Below are 20,921 nucleotides of genomic sequence, written 5' to 3'. Positions count from 1 at the left end.
GGGGGGAGGGGTGCTCAGCGTACCGGGTCCAGGTCATGACACTTTCCTATTGTACACAATTTTTTTTCCAAATAAAAAACTTCAAGTAATTTTAAAGGATTTTTATTTTTTTATAATATTAAATATGTCATACCTGCTCTGTGTAACGGTTTTGCACAGAGTATCCCTGATCCTCCTTTTCTGGGGTCCCCCCCCCGGGGGTGGGGTATGTGTGTGGGCTCGATCCCTGAGTCTATTAACAGACCGTGCTACTCGGCCCCCATTAATCACTTGCCCTCCGGAAGATTCATGACCAGGCCATTTTTGCAATACACCACTGCTTTGCTTTAACTGACAATTGCGCGGTCGTGCGACGCTGTATCCAAACAAAATTGACGTCCTTTTTTTCCCCACAAATAGAGCTTTCTTTTGGCGGTATTTGATCACCTCTGCATTTTTTTTTTTTTTTTAAATTACGTAATAGTTTGCCCAGTAAAAAAACTTAAAGGAATATTAAAGGCAGATTTAAAAAAAACATAGAAAAAAAATTGGTTTTGCACAGAGCAGGCCGCATCCTCCTCTTGTCGGGGTCCCTCCTCGCTGCCCCTGGCCCCTCCCTGCTGCCGAGTGCCCCCCCCCCCTCCCCATAGCAAGCAGCTTGCTATGGGGGGGAGCCTGAGCAGGTTTGCTCCCGAGTTACTGCTCTGTGTGTGTCCATTAACACACACAGCGCTGCTCGGCCTTTCCCCTGCTTACTCCTCATTGGCTTACTGGCTGTGATTGACAGTAGCAGGATGGCCAATTATTGTTGGGGGTGGGGGGGGGGTGCTAGGAGCAATGCATGAAAGTAAAAAAAAAACAAAAAAAAACCTTGAACCTTTACAACCTCTTTTTATATATTTATATTTCTTTCCATGCCACCAGGGCAGCAGGGAGCAGTGTTCAGTTTAGTCTTAGGACTAAAATGGCATTTTAGTTTTAATCCCATTTTAGTCTTCTGCAATTTGTTTTAGTTTTAGTCGTATTTAGTCGACTAAATCTCCAGTATATTTCAGTAATTGCAATTTAGTTTTAGTCATAGTCTTTTGACTAAAATGGCATTTTAGTTTTAGTCGTATTTTTAGTCATCTCAATTGTTTTAGTTTTTAGTCGACTAAAATAGTATTCATTTAGTCGACTAAAATGTTTTAGTCGACTAAATTAACACTGGCAGGGAGGAGCCGGAGTGAACTTGTATCTCCTGGCATGCAGTGTCTCTCTCTCTCTCTCACAACTGGCGGTCCTCCAGCTGTTGCGGGACTACAAGTCCCATCAGGCCTCTGCCTGTGGGAGTCATGCTTGTAACAGTCAGCCTTGCAATGCCTCATGGGACTTGTAGTTTTGCAACCCACTTAACAGATTTTTTTTTTTTGCCATCTGTGTCCCATTTGGGGAGATTTCCTCTCACTTCCTGTCCCATAGCCAAAGCAGGAAGTGAGAGGAAATCCCTGCAAATTAAGGGAATTCCTTGGGGGACCCCCCTGGTCACCAGAATTAGTGTCCCCAGTGGAAGATTTCCCCTCTATTACTTTTCTGGGGACAACCCAAAATTTGGGATTTTCCTTTTTACTTTCACTTTCAATGATAATAGTAAACAGGACAAATAGGAATTGTATATTCTTAACTGGGGGGGGGATGGGGGGACAGACAAAAATAAAAACTGACAGGGGTTCTAATCCCTCTCCACTCTATCGAAAAACTCAAAAAAATATGTTTTGTCTTTAGTTATACTTTAACCACTTGCCCACCTCGCTGTAGAAAAATGATGATATATCATCATGATCATGCCGGCGCGGGGGGGTGCTGCGCCCGGATTGATGTGTCCCCCCCGCCGGACACAGCTGATCACAGATCGGGGTAAGGGGCCAATCAGCGGCTCTTTACCAATGACAGCTGATCACAGATCGGGGTAAGGGGCCAATCAGCGGCTCTTTACCAATGACAGCTGATCACAGATCGGGGTAAGGGGCCAATCAGCGGCTCTTTACCAATGACAGCTGATCACAGATCGGGGTAAGGGGCCAATCAGCGGCTCTTTACCAATGACAGCTGATCACAGATCGGGGTAAGGGGCCAATCAGCGGCTCTTTACCAATGACAGCTGATCACAGATCGGGGTAAAGGGCCAATCGGCGGCTCTTTACCAATGACAGCTGATCACAGATCGGGGTAAAGGGCCAATCAGCGGCGCTCTTTACCAATGACAGCTGATCACAGATCGGGGTAAAGGGCCAATCAGAGGCTCTTTACCAATGACAGCTGATCACAGATCGGGGTAAGGGGCCAATCAGCGGCGCTCTTTACCAATGACAGCTGATCACAGATCGGGGTAAAGGGCCAATCAGCGGCTCTTTACCAATGACAGCTGATCACAGATCGGGGTAAAGGGCCAATCAGCGGCGCTCTTTACCAATGACAGCTGATCACAGATCGGGGTAAAGGGCCAATCAGCGGCTCTTTACCAATGACAGCTGATCACAGATCGGGGTAAGGGGCCAATCAGCGGCGCTCTTTACCAATGACAGCTGATCACAGATCGGGGTAAAGGGCCAATCAGCGGCGCTCTTTACCAATGACAGCTGATCACAGATCGGGGTAAGGGGCCAATCAGCGGCGCTCTTTACCAATGACAGCTGATCACAGATGTAAACACAACCCGCTTATCGGCACTCCTTTCCTCACACTGACAGCATGAGGAGAGGAGAAGAGAGCCGATAACCGGCTTGTGTGAAGGGGACATCTACACTGATAATTTGGGCACTGATAATCGGTGCCCACCAGTGCTGCCAATCGGTGTCCTCTATCATGGGTGGCACAGTGGTGTAGGGGGTAGCACTCTCATCTAGCAGTAAGAAGGGTCGCTGGTTCGAATCCCAACCATGGCACTACCTGCCTGGAGTTTCCTCCCTGTGCCTGCACTCCGGTTTCCTCCCACACTCCAAAGACATGCTGGTAGGTTAATTGGCTTCTGTCCAAAATTTGCCCCAGTATTGGGGGTGGGGACCGCTGCGTAGATTGATGGCACTACATGGGTACCTTTTTAAATATATAATAATATAGTGGATGGGCATCTTGATGGGACGCAATGTGCGGGGATGGGGACAATTGTGGGCGCTCACTCAGGTTGAACTGGATGGACTGGTGTCTTTATTCAACCTTACTAACTATGTAACTATCAGTACCTCCTCATCATTGGTGCCAGTCAGTGCCTCCTCATCAGTGTCACCTATCCGTGCTGCCAATCAGTGTCCCTTATCAGTACCTCCTCATCAGTGGTGACCACTAGTGCTGCCTATCTGTGCCTCCTCATCAGTGTCCTCTATCAGACTCCATCAGTGCTGCCAACCAGTATCACCTATCAGTGCCCATCAGTCCCTCCTCATCAGTGTCATCTATCATAGTCCATCAGTGCTGCCAACCAGTATCACCTATCAGTGCCCATCAGTCCCTCCTCATCAGTGTCATCTATCATAGTCCATCAGTAGTGCCCATCAGTCCCTCCTCATCAGTGTCATCTATCATAGTCCATCAGTAGTGCCAACCAGTGTCACCTATCAGTGCCCATCAGTACCTCCTTATCAGTGTCGGCTATCGGTGCCGCCTATCAGAGCCCATCAGTGCTGCCAATCGGTGTCATTTATCAGTGCCTATCAGTGTCCCCCATCAGTGCCTCCTCATTAGTGTCCCCTACCAGTGCCCATCAGTGCTGCCAATTGGTGCCTCCTCATCAGTGTAACCTATCAGTACTGCCTATCAGTGCTGCCAATCAGCTCATCAGTGTCGCCTATCAGTGCCTCCTCATCAGTGTCGCCTATCAGTGCCTCCTTATCAGTGTCGCCTATCGGTGCCGCCTATCAGAGCCCATCAGTGCTGCCAATCGGTGTCATTTATCAGTGCCTATCAGTGTCCCCCATCAGTGCCTCCTCATTAGTGTCCCCTACCAGTGCCCATCAGTGCTGCCAATTGGTGCCTCCTCATCAGTGTAACCTATCAGTACTGCCTATCAGTGCTGCCAATCAGCTCATCAGTGGTGCCCACCAGTGTCGCCTATCAGTGCCCTCCTCATCAGTGTCGCCTATCAGTGCCTCCTTATCAGTGTCGCCTATCGGTGCCGCCTATCAGAGCCCATCAGTGCTGCCAATCGGTGTTCAGTGCCTCCTCATTGGTGTCCCCTATCAGTGCTGCCAATTGGTGCCTCCTCATCAGTGTAACCTATCAGTACTGCCTATCAGTGCCCACCAGTGCTGCCAATCAGTATACGCTCATCAGTGGTGCCCACCAGTGTTGCCCATCAGTGCCCTCCTCATCAGTGTCACCCATCAGTACCGCCTATCAGTGCTGCCAATCAGTATACGCTCATCAGTGGTGCCCACCAGTGTTGCCCATCAGTGCCCTCCTCATCAGTGTCACCCATCAGTACCCCCTATCAGTGCCCATCAGTCCTGCCTCATCAGCACACATCAGTGAAGGAGAAAAATTACCTGTTTTTATAACAAACTATGACATTTTTATTTTTTTTTCAATGTTTTCAGGCTTTATTTAATTGATTTAACAAAAAATAAAACCCCCCAGTGGTAGTTAAATGCCACCAACAGAAAGCTCTATCTGTGTGAAAAAAATGATAAAAATTTAGTTTGGGTACAGTGCAGCATGACCGCGCAATTGTCATTCAAAGTGTGACGGCGCTGAAAGCTGAAAATTGGCCTGGGCAGGAAGGGAGTAAAAGTGCCCAGTATTGAAGGGTTTAAGGACCCGGCCTTTTCTGGCACTTTTTTGTTCACAAGTTAATATCTGTATTTTTTTTTGCTAGAAAATTACTTATAACTCCCAAACAGTATATCTTTTTTTTTTTTTTTTTTTCAGCAGAGGCTCTAGAGAATAAAGTGGCAGTCGTTGCAATTTCTTCATGTCACACAGTATTGACGTTGCGTCAAATGCAATTTTTGGGGAATAAATACACAACACAATCTATAGCCCAATTTTTTTTATAAATTGTAAAAGATGACGTTACGCCGAGTAAATGGATACCTAACATGTCACGGTTTAAAATTGCGCCCGCTCGTGAAATGGCGCCAAACTGCGGTACTTAAAAATCTCGTTAGGCGACACTTTAAATAACTTCTACGGGTTACCTGTTTAGAAATACAGAGAAGTTCTAGGGCTAGAATTATTGCTCTCTCTATCGATCGCGGCGATGCCTCACATGTGTGGTGCGAACACCGCTTACATATGTGGGCGGGACCTACGCATGCACTGCACGGGGGGGGGGGGGGCACTTGAAGCAAAAAAATATTTTTCATTTATTTTATTACTTTATTTATTTTTTATTTTTTATACTATCCCTTTTGATTTTTTTTTATCACTCACAAAGTGATGTCTGGGGACGGGGGTCTCTCTAATAACATTTATGAATGAATCGATCCGTAAATAAAGCGGGGAGAGAATTGTAGACATGAGATTTCTGGGTGTTTATGGCAGACGTGTGAGAGATGAGCTCAGGGACCAGTTTTTTCTTTATTGTCATATATTGTTGTTGGTTGTGAAATAATGGAAGAAATAGAACGTTTCTTATTAATCTGTTTCAGACGATTCTTCCAGCAAGGTGGAGGTGAAGGAATCCTACGAGCTGGAGGCCGGAGTGTTGTAAGTGTCCGCTTAGGATGTGGGGATATGATGGGACATCTGTATAGAGGAACACTAGCTGGATCTCCTTCTTTCCTTTGTGTCCCTCTGGGGGTTCTGGGGTCCCATGTGCCCCTCCTGGGGGGGGGGGGATCTGGGGTCCCATGTGCCCCTCCTGGGGATCTGGGGTCCCATGTGCCCCTCCTGGGGGGGGGATCTGGGGTCCCATGTGCCCCTCCTGGGGGGGGGATCTGGGGTCCCATGTGCCCCTCCTGGGGGGGGGGGGATCTGGGGTCCCATGTGCCCCTCCTGGGGGGGGGGGGATCTGGGGTCCCATGTGCCCCTCCTGGGGGGGGGGGGATCTGGGGTCCCATGTGCCCCTCCTGGGGGGGGGGGATCTGGGGTCCCATGTGCCCCTCCTGGGGGGGGGGGATCTGGGGTCCCATGTGCCCCTCCTGGGGGGGGGGATCTGGGGTCCCATGTGCCCCTCCTGGGGGGGGGATCTGGGGTCCCATGTGCCCCTCCTGGGGGGGGGGGGGGATCTGGGGTCCCATGTGCCCCTCCTGGGGGGGGGGGATCTGGGGTCCCATGTGCCCCTCCTGGGGGGGGGGGGATCTGGGGTCCCATGTGCCCCTCCTGGGGGGGGGGGGATCTGGGGTCCCATGTGCCCCTCCTGGGGGGGGGGGGGGATCTGGGGTCCCATGTGCCCCTCCTGGGGAGGGATCTGGGGTCCCATGTGCCCCTCCTGGGGGGGGGATCTGGGGTCCCATGTGCCCCTCCAGGAGGTCTAGCGTCCCATGTGCCCCTCTGAGGGAGATATCGGTCCCATGTGCCCCTCTGGGAGGTCTGCGGTCCCATGTGCTCCTCTACGGTCCCATGTGTTCCTCTGCGGGTCCCATGTGCTCCTCTGCGGTCCCATGTGCTCCTCTGCGGTCCCATGTGCTCCTCTGCGGTCCCATGTGCTCCTCTGCGGTCCCCATGTGCTCCTCTGCAGTCCCATGTGCTCCTCTGGGGCCCCATGTGCCCCTCTGGGAGGTCTGGGGTCCCATGTGCCCCTCTGGGAGGTCTGGGGTCCCATGTGCTCCTCTGGGAGGTCTGCGGTCCCATGTGCTCCTCTGGGGTCCCATGTGCTCCTCCTGGGGGGGGGGGGGGATCTGGGGTCCCATGTGCCCCTCCTGGGGGGGGGGGGATCTGGGGTCCCATGTGCCCCTCCTGGGGGGGGGGGGATCTGGGGTCCCATGTGCCCCTCCTGGGGGGGGGATCTGGGGTCCCATGTGCCCCTCCTGGGGGGGGGGGATCTGGGGTCCCATGTGCCCCTCCTGGGGGGGGGGGGGGATCTGGGGGTCCCATGTGCCCCTCCTGGGGGGGGGGATCTGGGGTCCCATGTGCCCCTCCTGGGGGGGGGGGGGGATCTGGGGTCCCATGTGCCCCTCCTGGGGGGGGGGGGATCTGGGGTCCCATGTGCCCCTCCTGGGGGGGGGGGGATCTGGGGTCCCATGTGCCCCTCCTGGGGGGGGGGGGGATCTGGGGTCCCATGTGCCCCTCCTGGGGGGGGGGGGGGGATCTGGGGTCCCATGTGCCCCTCCTGGGGGGGGGGGGGATCTGGGGTCCCATGTGCCCCTCCTGGGGGGGGGGATCTGGGGTCCCATGTGCCCCTCCTGGGGGGGGGGGGGATCTGGGGTCCCATGTGCCCCTCCTGGGGGGGGGGGGGATCTGGGGTCCCATGTGCCCCTCCTGGGGGGGGGGGGATCTGGGGTCCCATGTGCCCCTCCTGGGGGGGGGGGGATCTGGGGTCCCATGTGCCCCTCCTGGGGGGGGGGGGATCTGGGGTCCCATGTGCCCCCTCCTGGGGGGGGGATCTGGGGTCCCATGTGCCCCTCCAGGAGGTCTAGCGTCCCATGTGCCCCTCTGAGGGGGATATCGGGTCCCATGTGCCCCTCTGGGAGGTCTGCGGTCCCATGTGCTCTGCGGTCCCATGTGCTCCTCTGCCGGTCCCATGTGCTCCTCTGCGGTCCCCATGTGCTCCTCTGCGGTCCCATGTGCTCCTCTGGGGCCCCATGTGCCCCTCTGGGAGGTCTGGGGTCCCATGTGCCCCCTCTGGGAGGTCTGGGACCCATGTGCTCCTCTGAGAGGTCTGCGGTCCCATGTGCTCCTCTGGGGTCCCATGTGCTCCTCTGGGGTCCCATGTGCTCCTCTGGGGTCCCATGTGCTCCTCTGGGGTCCATGTGCTCCTCTGCGGTCCCATGTGCTCCTCTGCGGTCCCATGTGCTCCTCTGCGGTCCCATGTGCTCCTCTGCGGTCCCATGTGCTCCTCTGCGGTCCCATGTGCTCCTCTGCGGTCCCATGTGCTCCTCTGGGGCCCCATGTGCCCCTCTGGGAGATCTGGGGTACCATGTGCTCCTATGGGGGATCTGTGGTCCCATGTGCTCCTCTGGGAGGTCTGCGGTCCCATGTGCTCCTCTGGGGTCCCATGTGCTCCTCTGGGGTCCCATGTGCTCCTCTGGGGTCCCATGTGCTCCTCTGGAGTCCCATGTGCTCCTCTGCGGTCCCATGTGCTCCTCTGCGGTCCCATGTGCTCCTCTGCGGTCCCATGTGCTCCTCTGCGGTCCCATGTGCTCCTCTGCGGTCCCATGTGCTCCTCTGCGGTCCCATGTGCTCCTTCTGCGGTCCCATGTGCTCCTCTGGGGCCCCATGTGCCCCTCTGGGAGATCTGGGGTACCATGTGCTCCTATGGGGGGATCTGTGGTCCCATGTGCTCCTCTGGAGTCCCATGTGCACCTCTGAGGGGGATCTGTGGTCCCATGTGCTCCTCTGAGGGGGATCTGTGGTCCCATGTGCTCCTCTGAGGGGATCTGGGGTCCATGTGCCCCTCTGGGGGGGGGGATCTGGGTCCCATGTGCCCCTCTGGGTGGGATCTGGGGTCCCATGTGCCCCTCTGGGAGGTCTGGGCGGTCCCATGTACTCCTCTGGGGTCCCATGTGCCCCTCTGGGAGATCTGGGGTCCCATGTGCTCTTCTGGGGGGGGGGGGTCTGGGGTCCCCATGTGCTCTTCTGGGGGGGGGGGGGGGGTACCATGTGCTCCCTCTGGGGTCCCATGTGCCATTTTTGAGGGGGATGGTCGGGATCTGGGTCCCATGTGCCCCTCTGGGTGGGGCTCTGGGTTCCCATGTGCCCCTCTGGGTGGGGCTCTGGGGTCCCATGTGCCCCTCTGGGTGGGGCTCTGGGGTCCCATGTGCCCCTCTGGGTGGGGCTCTGGGTCCCATGTGCCCCTCTGGGTGGGGCTCTGGGGTCCCCTTGTGCCCCTCTGAGTGGGGCCTCTGGGGTCCCATGTGGCCCTCTGGGTGGGGCTCTGGGGGTCCCATGTGGCCCTCTGGGGGGGGATCTTGTGGTCCCATGTGCCCCTCTGGGAGGTTTGGGGTCCCATGTGCCCCTCTGAGGGGATCTGTGGTTCCATGTGCCCTTTCTGGGGGGGATCTGGGGTCCCATGAGCCCCTCTGGGGGGGATCTGGGGTCCCATGTGCCCCCTCTGGGGGGGATCTGGGGTCCATGTGCCCCTCTGGGAGGTCTGGGGTCCCATGTGCCCCTCTGAGGGGGATCTGGGGTCCCATGTGCCTTTCTGGGGGGGATCTGGGGTCCCATGTGCCTTTCTGGGGGGGATCTGGGGTCCCATGTGCCTTTCTGGGGGGGGGATCTTGGGGTCCCATGTGCCCCTCTGGGGGGGGATCTGGGGTCCCATGTGCCCCTCTGGGGGGATCTGGGGTCCCATGTGCCCCTCTGGGGGGGATCTGGGGTCCCATGTGCCCCTCTGGGAGGTCTGTGGTCCCATGTACTCCTCTGGGGTCCCATTTGCCCCTGTGGGAGGTCTGGGGTCCCATGTGCTCTTCTGGGGTGGGGGGGGGTACCATGTGCTCCTCTGGGGTCCCATGTGCCATTCTGAGGGGGGTGGTCGGGATTTGGTGGTCCCATGTGCCCCTCTGGGTGGGGCTCTGGGGTCCCATGTGGCCCTCTGGGGGGGGGGAATCTGTGGTCCCATGTGCCCCTCTGAGGGGATCTGTGGTCCCATGTGCCCCTCTGGGAGGTCTGGGGTCCCATGTGCCCCTCTGGGAGGTCTGGGGTCCCATGTGCCCCTCTGGGAGGTCTGGGGTCCCATGTGCTCGTCTGGGATCCCATGTGCCCTTCTGAGGGGGGGGGAGTTCCATGTGCCCCTCTGGGGTAGGGGGGGTCTGGAGTACCAGGTCTCCTCTGAGGTCCCATGTGCCATTCTGAGGTGGGTGGTCGGGATCTGGGGTCCCATATGCCCCTCTGGGTGGGGCTCTGGAGTCCCATGTGGCCCTCTGGAGGGGGGGGGGGGGGGACTGGGGTCCCATGTGGAAAATTGGCTTTCAATCAGCGTGCAAGGTTGCCAGGAAATGAGACTTAGTGCTCTGGACTGAGACAAGTACACACTATAGAGGGATGTGTTTTGTTCATATTTAATGTCTGAGGTTTTACAACCACTTGAGATGCAGAGCCTCACATTCCACCCAGGATTGGGATAAGGGGCACTTCTTCTTGTTTATGTCATTCAGCTATAATAGTATTATACATCCTCACACCATGTTCTCTTTGTTGTCTTTTAGCTCTTTCCAGGACTCTCCTGATGGTGACGGGAATTCTCCTCCTCATAACAAGACGGCCAGTGAGAGCGAACTGAGCACTTCAGCGGCAGAGCTGCTCCATGATTAATGATGACTGTAAGAACCCCCAACCTGCGGAGGTCATGTGACCGCGTTTATAGACGTAGTGAATGTTTTTTTGGGCCGGTTGAGAAAATAAAACAAAATTCGAAGTCACCTGTTTGGTAACCACTTTCCGCCTGGCCTATAGCAAAATGTTAGCCAGGCGGGACTTTCGTTTGTGGCGGGTGGACGTCGTATGACTTCCTCGCGGGGGCCACCGGTCACCACCGATGACAGATCGCTGCCGGTACCATTGTGACTCCCCTGTGACCAATCACAGCAGGTCACATGACCGGTTGTACACAATGGATGCTTCCTTTCATGCCACCCATTGTGTACAATTGTGTTGCTAGCTGTGATCGGTCACAATCGAGCCACCAGGAGACCCGAGCCACCGGCCGGCTAGGCTGAGACCCGAACAAAGCCGGATTCAGCTCTGATCGGAGTCTCTGATGTAATATCCCGGAAGTGATGTCACTTCGGTTTAATCGGCTGCCAGTGGCGCCAATTTAAGAAAAAAAAAAAAAAATGACAATTTACAGAATTGCTGATTTTGGCAATCTGAATACTTTTAAGTGCAAAGGAGGACCTGTCCTTTATGGAGGACCTGTCCGATCCCTCCATAAAGAGGACCTGTCCCGATCCCTCCATAAAGAGGACCTGTCCCGATCCCTCCATAAAGAGGACCTGTCCGATCCCTCCATAAAGAGGACCTGTCCCGATCCCTCCATAAAGAGGACCTGTCCCGATCCCTCCATAAAGAGGACCTGTCCCGATCCCTCCATAAAGAGGACCTGTCCCGATCCCTCCATAAAGAGGACCTGTCTCGATCCCTCCATAAAGAGGACCTGTCTCTATCCCTCCATAAAGAGGACCTGTCACCACCTATTACTGTCACAAGGGATGTTTACATTCCTTGTGACAGCGATAAAAGTGATCAGATTTTTTTAAAGGGACAGTGTAAAATAAATTAAGTAAAAAAAAAAAAAAAATTATTTTAAAGCGCCTCCTGTCCCCGCATGCTCGCACAACAAAGAAAACGCATACGTAAGTCACGCCCGCAAATGTAAATGGTGTTCAAATCACACATGTGAGGTTATCGCCCGCGATCGTAAGAGCAAGAGCAATAATTCTAGCAAAAGACTCTGGTTAACGTTCTATTTTTTTTTTTTTTTTAAGCGTCGTCTATGGAGATTTTTAGGTGCCGTAGTTTGTCGCCATTCCACGAGTGGGCGCAATTTCCAAGCGTGACATGTTGGGTATCCATTTACTCGGCGTAATATCATCTTTCACATTATACAAAAAAATTGGGCTAACTTTACTGTTTAGTTTTTTTTTTTTTTTAATTCCTGAATTTTTTTTTTTTTTCTTTGAAAGACAGCTGCGCAAATACGCCGTGACATAAAATACTGCAAAACAATCACCATTTTATTCTCTAGGGTCTCTGCTAAAAAAAAAAAAAAATGATATTGTTTGGGGGGGTTCTAAGTAATTTTCTAGAAATATGATATCCAGAAAGATTTGTATCGGAGAATCTAATCCATTCCTGTGCTTTCTTGTTTTCAGCTGCGGACCAAGCTGTCCTCGGAGGAGATCCGGCAGTTTGCGATGCTTCTCCACGAGTACCGGAACGGAGCCTCCATTCACGAGTTCTGCATTAATCTCCGACAGCTCTACGGGGACAGCCGCAAGTTTCTGCTTCTGGGTAAGAAGTCACATAGTTACCATATATTGTACCAACGTCCTGCTGCAGGTCGCATAGCCATCACAGGGAGATACAGAGAGATTTTTTTGGGGGGGATTTTTTAGGTGCATTGAAAACAGAGAATTTTGTATATAAAAATATATTTTATTAATACAAAGATAGACAATTAAAAAGTTTGTTATTATTAAAAAGTATAGACATCAAAAACAACTTGTTTTATAGTATGCCATCAAAGAGGAAGTTGTCTTATCAAATAGCGGGTCACGGTTATATAGTTATTACGACATGTTTCGCCACCGTGGGCTTCTTCGTGGGATATATTTATCCCAACGTGTTTCGCCACCGTGGGCTTCTTCGTGGGATATATTTATCCCAACGTGTTTCGCCACCGTGGGCTTCTTCGTGGGATATATTTATCCCAACGTGTTTCGTCACCGTGGGCTTCCTTGGGGTATATTTATACCACATGTATATCACCATATTCATTGGAGTCACAGGGGCACAGTTGGGTCACTAGATGACACAGGATTCCCATTAATACAGTGGAGTCACAGGGGCACAGTGGAGTGACTAGATGACACAGGGTGCTCTCTGGGGTGCACTGGAGTTAGTCACCTGGATCACTATGACTCGGGATGCTCAGTACAGTGGAGTCACAGGGTGCACCGTTGTGTCGCTAGATCACACAGTATGCTTTCTGGGGCGCACTGGGGTCACTAGATGACTCGGGCTGCTCAGTAGTGCAGTGGGGTCACGGGGCACACAGGAGCACTAGATGACCCAGGATGCTCTGAGGGCGCACCGGAGCCACAGTGGTGGACAATAATTCACTAAATGACTCAAGATGCTCTGAGGTGCACTTCTAGTCACGGGGGGGCACACTAGAGTCACGGGGGGGGGGCACACTAGAGTCACGGGGGGGCGCACTAGAGTCACGGGGGGGGGAACACTAGAGTCACGGGGGGGGGAACACTAGAGTCACGGGGGGGGCACACTAGAGTCACGGTGGGGGCACACTAGAGTCACGGTGGGGGCACACTAGAGTCACGGTGGGGGCACACTAGAGTCACGGTGGGGGCACACTAGAGTCACGGTGGGGGCACACTAGAGTCACGGTGGGGGCACACTAGAGTCACGGTGGGGGCACACTAGAGTCACGGTGGGGGCACACTAGAGTCACGGGGGGGGGGGCACACTAGAGTCACGGGGGGGGGGGGCACACTAGAGTCACGGGGGGGGGGGGCACACTAGAGTCACGGGGGGGGGCGCACTAGAGTCACGGGGGGGAACACTAGAGTCACGGGGGGGGGCACACTAGAGTCACGGGGGGGGCCACACTAGAGTCACGGGGGGGGCCACACTAGAGTCACGGGGGGGGCCACACTAGAGTCACGGGGGGGGGCACACTAGAGTCACGGTGGGGGCACACTAGAGTCACGGGGGGGCACACTAGAGTCACGGGGGGGCACACATGGGTCACTGGAGACACAGGAGCATACACGGGCACAGCATGGGTAGTACAGCAAACACTTTCAGCTGTATAATCACAAAGAACACAGGACTCGTGGCAGGCACAGAGGACAGGTAAGGTGGGTTTAGCCACATGTTGCTTCACAATTTAAGGGGGCGCCATTTAGAAGACCTGTCTCTAGAGCTTGAGGGAAGTAACTGCGACACCTGATTGGTTCGTTGTTATATGATTGACTTGTAATTTAGGTGCTCAGTTATTTTTGCTCGATTAGCCTTTGATAGAAGCTGTAGAATGCCACTGAAAGCCATTGACCTGGAGTAGGAGTACGTTCCCCAAGTATCCTCCCCTCCTGTAACTTTTTTTGTCTTTCTTCAGGTCTCCGGCCGTTTATACCTGAGAAGGACAGTCAGCATTTCGAGAACTTCCTGGAAACGATCGGCGTGAAGGACGGACGCGGCATAATCACAGACAGCTTTGGCAGGTACAGACGGACTATGAGCACCGCCTCCAACTCCACCACCAATGGCAATGGTGCGGCCGAAGGCTCAGACGACCAGTCCGCGCCCTCGGAAGGAGACGAATGGGACCGCATGATTTCAGACATAAGTAATGACATAGAGGCTCTGGGATGTAGCATGGACCAGGATCCACTCCAAGGATCTGCAACTTCCTGACTCCAGAGTCAACCTTACGATGCCCTCACAGTAACTGCAGGGGGGGGGGGGGGGGTCCCTATAACCAAAAGCCTCATCTGGCCTTTACATTTCTTCTGCCTCCACCACAGTGGGAGTTTAGCCCAGCATGGAATTCTGGGAAAAAAATTCTGCTAAGTGCAGCGGACCGTTTCCTGCTGCACCACCTCCTGTTACCAGAAAGGTTTTAGCGCCCAAGTTTTGTTGGGTCTTGTGTGTATGAGACGGACGACGTTTGTAACCTGAAGTGCTTTTGTTACATTTGACAAACCCTCTGCGTTGAAGTAATCCCAGGCGGGTTTGTACATTGAAGTGACACTTTTTTCCTGTTTGCACATGAACTTATTTTGTTACACTTGAGACTATTACTATTTTTTTTGTTTTGGTTTCTTATACATAGAAGTTATTGCTGGGTAAAATAAGAGACGACAAAAATTTTTAAAAAGTCAACGTTTACCACAATGTGAATCGCTCAAGAGGAGGGGAAATGCTGGTTGTTGTTCGCGTGTGTTTCGTTTATCCCCTCAATGTGTACGTGACTACGTTCTCGCCAGAGGTGCCTGGCATGGGAGCTCAGGCGGAAAGGCATTCGGAGTCAAGCCGTGGTCTGCAAATATAAAAGATAAAAAATGCTGGGAACTCTCCTGAAGAAGTCAGCTTAGCTCAGCGCCTGAAGAATGCAGCTTTGCTCGATCTTAAGAAGGCAGCTTTGCTCGATCTTAAAGAAGGCAGCTTTGCTCGATCTTAAAGAAGGCAGCTTTGCTCAATCTTGAAGAAGGCAGCTTTGCTCGATCTTGAAGAAGGCAGCTTTGTTAGGCGCCTGAAGAAGGCAGCTTTGTTAGGCGCCTGAAGAAGGCAGCTTTGCTCAGCACCCGACGTAGGCAGCCCGGCTCCCGACGTAGGCAGCCCGGCTCCCGACGTAGGCAGCCCGGCTCCCGACGTAGGCAGCCCGGCTCCCGACGTAGGCAGCCCGGCTCCCGACGTAGGCAGCCCGGCTCCCGACGTAGGCAGCCCGGCTCCCGACGTAGGCAGCCCGGCTCCCGACGTAGGCAGCCCGGCTCCCTGAAGAAGGTTGCTCAGCTCGGCTTCCTGAAGAGGGTTGCTCAGCTCGGCTTCTTGAAGAAGGTTGCTCAGCTTCCTAAAGAAGGTTGCTCAGCTTCCTGAAGAGGGTTGCTCAGCTCAGCTCAGCATCCTGAAGAAGGTTGCTCAGCTCAGCTTCCTGAAGAAGGTTGCTCAGCTCAGCTTCCTAAAGAAGGTTGCTCTGCTCAGCTTCCTGAAGGAGGTTGCTTTGCTCAGCTTCTTGAAGAAGGTTGCTTTGCTCAGCTTCCTAAAGAAGGTTGCTTTGCTCAGCTTCCTGAAGGAGGTTGCTTTGCTCAGCTTCCTGAAGAAGGTTGCTTTGCTCAGCTTCCTGAAGAAGGTTGCTTTGCTCAGCTTCCTGAAGAAGGTTGCTTTGCTCAGCTTCCTGAAGAAGGTTGCTTTGCTCAGCTTCCTGAAGAAGGTTGCTTTGCTCAGCTTCCTGAAGAAGGTTGCTTTGCTCAGCTTCCTGAAGAAGGTTGCTCAGCTCAGCTTCCTGAAGAAGGTTGCTCAGCTCAGCTTCCTGAAGAAGGTTGCTCAGCTCAGCATCCTGAAGAAGGTGGCTCAGCTCAGCATCCTGAAGAAGGTGGCTCAGCTCAGCATCCTGAAGAAGGTGGCTCAGCTCAGCATCCTGAAGAAGGTGGCTCAGCTCAGCATCCTGAAGAAGGTGGCTCAGCTCAGCATCCTGAAGAAGGTGGCTCAGCTCAGCATCCTGAAGAAGGTGGCTCAGCTCAGCATCCTGAAGAAGGTGGCTCAGCTCAGCATCCTGAAGAAGGTGGCTCAGCTCAGCATCCTGAAGAAGGTGGCTCAGCTCAGCATCCTGAAGAAGGTGGCTCAGCTCAGCATCCTGAAGAAGGTGGCTCAGCTCAGCATCCTGAAGAAGGTGGCTCAGCTCAGCATCCTGAAGAAGGTGGCTCAGCTCAGCTTCCTGAAGAAGGTGGCTCAGCTCAGCTTCCTGAAGAAGGTCTTTATCGTCTCACCCTGCCCAAATCCTTGTGACCAAATAATCTGTTGACTAGAGTAATGCCACCAAATTAAACAGATGGCTACATTGGAGCTGTGTGCAGTTTAAAGACCAACGCTTTTTATTGATAATGAAAAAAATTAAACAAATAATAAGTATACATAGAAATATCCATATTCTCAAAACACAATTAAAAAGAATGCTGTTATGAAGAACGCCTTCCTTTGGTCCTCACCTCACCTCACAATTAGTTAGAATATCTATTACCTGACTGAGATCAACATTACCATGCCATTATTAAAGAAGTCGTACCATTTCAATATTTCTTCAGGTCTTCTGTTCCCCAGCAGGGAAAGGGAAAGTACATGTGATTTGTTCCATCATCCTAGGTGCTGTCTAAGCCTAGCGATGAGGTCAGACAAGGGCACCGCTCTTCCCTCCTTGACGTTCCGACAACCCAACTAGCAAGGAGTTCTGTTCCTCTGGGGCGGGAAAAGAAAACCGCAGTTTGTCAAAGCAGCTATCTCCTTGCTAGCTGTGTTTTCGGAAAGCCATGTGCTTTGTCCCCCTGGGGTAGAGAACACCTCAATAAAAATGGACGTCGCTTTAGGTAATTGGTTCAATTCCAGAAAGCTTCATGCAGATGCACAATTACTTTGGTGGCATTAGTCTAAATGAAGGTGCTGTGCTCACGGGGCAGTGAATTTCACAGCTGGTAGCGTGGTTACCGGAGCTGCCTGGCGAGGCGCGGTTTGGTTTGGATCGTCAGTTTGTTACACGCTTTATACAAAGTCATGTTTACAAGAAACAGCCAACCTTTTATTTGGTCGGTTACAAGTGGCGGATTCCTGATTCCACTCGTCCGTCTTTCCCAGTTTACCGCCAGCGTGCCAAAGCCGGTCGTGTTACGCACCGAGAGGGTGTTTCAGTGTTTTTATTAAGTTGGCTGTTGCAGTTTTTCTGTTAGAATGTTACTTGTGGTGTATGTGTATTTTTTTTTTTTTTAATATTTAAATGATTGGCAGAATACCGGCGTGTTTTCAGATTTTTCCTTTTCTGTATCTGAAAGTTTAATCGTGATTTTGTTAAAGATGAACTCCAGGACCCCCCCACCACTTACAGTGGTTTCTATCCCCCCCCCCCATTCCACCAGGCTCCATTTATACCATATAATGTAAAATTGGGGATTTAAGTTACCCGTGACCTCATTAAAGAAATCTCACCAGAAGGCCGGTCTCTTCTCCAGTCCCACTTTGCTCTGTTTTGATTTGTGCTTTGGATGCCGAGCTAGCATGGGTGACCTCGAAAAATTCCTAAGGGCGCTTACCTGCCTAGAAGAGCGATTTATAATTGCCTTTTTAGTGGACAGCATCTCTTACTTCCCCCCTCATTACTGCCTACTAATGTTGGATTGGACACTGGCCAGCAAAAAAAAGTAGGCCAGCCCTAGTAACCCCACCAACTACCAGCATGCCTCATTTTTTTGATGGTGTCAGCGGGGGAGGACTAGCCCCCCATTGATGGTGTCAGCGGGGGAGGACTAGCCCCCCATTGATGGTGTCAGCGGGGGAGGACTAGCGCCCCATTGATGGTGTCAGCGGGGGAGGACTAGCGCCCCATTGATGGTGTCAGCGGGGGAGGACTAGCGCCCCATTGATGGTGTCAGCGGGGGAGGACTAGCGCCCCATTGATGGTGTCAGCGGGGGAGGACTAGCGCCCCATTGATGGTGTCAGCGGGGGAGGACTAGCGCCCCATTGATGGTGTCAGCGGGGGGGACTAGCGCCCCATTGATGGTGTCAGCGGGGGAGGACTTAGCGCCCCATTGATGGTGTCAGCGGGGGAGGACTAGCGCCCCATTGATGGGGTCAGCGGGGGGGACTAGCGCCCCATTGATGGTGTCAGCGGGGGAGGACTTAGCGCCCCATTGATGGTGTCAGCGGGGGAGACTCTTCAACTGCCTACTAATGTTGGATTGGACACTGGCAAGCAAAAAAGCCAGCCCTGGTAACCCCACCAACTACCAGCATGCCTCATTTTTTTTGATGGTGTCAGCGGGGGAGGACTAGCGCCCCATCGGTGGTGTCCATGGGAGGAATAGTGTCCCATCATTGGTGTCAGTGGGAGGAATAGTGTCCCATCATTGGTGTCAGTGGGAGGAATAGTGTCCCATCATTGGTGTCAGTGGGAGGAATAGTGCCCCATCATTGGTGTCAATGGAAGGAATAGTGTCCCATCATTGGTGTCAATGGAAGGAATAGTGTCCCATCATTGGTGTCAATGGGAGGAATAGTGCTGCATGATTGGTGTCAGTGGGAGGAATAGTGACCCATCATTGGTGTCAGTGGGAGGAATAGTGCCCTATCATTTGTATCAGTGGGAGGAATAGTGCTCCATGATTGGTGTCAGTGGGAGGAATAGTGACCCATCATTGGTGTCAGTGGGAGGAATAGTGCCCCATCATTGGTGTCAATGGAAGGAATAGTGCCCCATCATTGGTGTCAGTGGGAGGAATAGTGTCCCATCACTGGTGTCAATGGAAGGAATAGTGCCCCATCATTGGTGTCAGTGGGAGAAATAGTGCCCCATCATTGGTGTCAGTGGGAGGAATAGTGTCCCATCATTGGTATTAGTGGGAGGAATAGTGTCCCATCATTGGTGTCAGTGGGAGGAATAGTGCCCCATCATTGGTATCAGTGGGAGGAATAGTGTCCCATCATTGGTGTCAGTGGGAGGAATAGTGTCCCATCATTGGTGTCAGTGGGAGGAATAGTGTCCCATCATTGGTGTCAGTGGGAGGAATAGTGTCCCATCATTGGTGTCAGTGGGAGGAATAGTGCTCCATGATTGGTGTCAGTGGGAGGAATAGTGACCCTGTGGGGTAAGTGGGAGTAAACCATGCCCCATCCCATTCATACCAATAGAGCCTCGGTGGTATGAATGGGAGGAATAATGCTCCATCAATGGTGTCCTATTATTGGTGTCAGCTGGAGGAAAAGTGTCCCAAGGGCCAGATAAAGGCAAGCATAGGGCCGCATCTGGCCCCCGGCCATAGTTTGGAGACCATTGCCTTAGCTGAATGCAGCGCAAACCCGCGTCACGTTTTCTCCATGAAACTGCATGGTCTGCGCCAACCTGGCCCTTCTGCTGATTGAGTGATCCCTACTGTCCAATCAGAATGTTTTCCGGCTGGCTTTAAAGGTTCTCTCCCTTTTAGATCAGTGAAGTGCGTTTCATTGAAGGCTTTTTTTTTTCCTCTGATTGCTGGGCATTGTGTGCCGGGGGGGGGGGGTTTGTGTGTTTTGTGGGTTTTCATTCCAGTTTTTATCCAGTGCTTTTATACACTTTGTTTACTGGGCTGTCTATATGCTTTATTTTGTATGTATTATTTGTATCTGTAAATAAATGTGTGCATCTACATGAGTCCGTGTCTCCGTCTGCTCTCTTCTCATCTATAGGATGACAAGACACCTAAATATCTGGGCAAATAAGGAAAAACACTATTTGGTTCACTTTTTCCTCGTAACGTAATTTGACAAAGGGGGTGCTGAACCCATTCCATTGGTGGGTAAGATGGGGTTTGGAGTACAAATTTTGAAGGCCGCTCTCTGTAAGCTGGGGCAATCTTGGGGGAGACCCTGGCTGGCGTTGTCCCAAAAAATATAAAAAGGACGAGGGCGCCACAGATTTAGGGCGAGTCCAGTAAGTAAAAGCCTGCGGTGCCCGTACCCCCAGAGTGGTAGTTTAGGGGTGTTAGAATAGTTCACTGGGCACTACGCACTTTACTCGCTCCCGATTTAGGAGGTCAGGGGTGCCCAACCACTGCGCCCTCTGATGTTCCTGACCCGCTATTCTTAGAGCATCAGTCTGAAGAATGTAGCCAGCAGTAGGGGAAGCATGCCAATGCTTCCTGAATAGTGCCGGCTCCTGTCACAAATGCACTCTGACTCCTGGGACAGCAGCCGACAGCCATACCCGCCCTGGAGAAGAGTAGCAGCAGCCGCCAGCAATACCCGCCCTGGGGGGAGAGCAGCAACTGCCAGCCATACCCGCCCTGGGGGGAGAGCAGCAGCCGCCAGCCATACCCGCCCTGGAGAAGAGTAGCAGCAGCCGCCAGCCATACCCGCCCTGGGGGGAGAGCAGCAGCTGCCAGCCATACCCGCCCTGGGGGGAGAGCAGCAGCCGCCAGCCATACCCGCCCTGGGGGGAGAGCAGCAGCCGCCAGCCATACCCGCCCTGGGGGAGAGCAGCAGCCGCCAGCCATACCCGCCCTGGGGGGGAGAGCAGCAGCCGCCAGCCATACCCGCCCTGGGGGGAGAGCAGCAGCCGCCAGCAATACCCGCCCTGGGGGGAGAGCAGCAGCCGCCAGCCATACCCGCCCTGGGGGGAGAGCAGCAGCAGTAGCTTCCAGCCATACCCTCCCTGGGGGGGCAGCAGCGGCCACCAGTCATACCTGCTCTGGGGGGCAGCAGCCGCCAGCCATACCTGCCCTGGGGGAGAGCAGCAGCCACCAGCAATAGCCGCCCTGGGGGGCAGCAGCCGCCAGCCATACCCGCCCTGGGGGAGAGCAGCAGCCACCAGCAATAGCCGCCCTGGGGGACAGCAGCAGCCTTCAGCCATACCCGCCCTGGTGGGGCAGCAGCGGCCACCAGCCATACC

General features: G+C 53.5%; 1 protein-coding gene across 1 annotated transcript in view; it reads left to right on the top strand.

Annotated features, from left to right (window-relative positions):
- Positions 1-20,921, top strand: part of CCM2 (CCM2 scaffold protein) — a gene marked incomplete at its 5' end in the record, with an annotated part of 63,908 nt that overhangs the window by 8,987 nt on the left and 34,000 nt on the right.

Source organism: Aquarana catesbeiana, linkage group LG05 (assembly GCF_042186555.1).
Source record: "Aquarana catesbeiana isolate 2022-GZ linkage group LG05, ASM4218655v1, whole genome shotgun sequence".
Classification (NCBI taxonomy): domain Eukaryota; kingdom Metazoa; phylum Chordata; class Amphibia; order Anura; family Ranidae; genus Aquarana; species Aquarana catesbeiana.
This window is presented reverse-complemented; position numbering and strand designations above follow the sequence as displayed.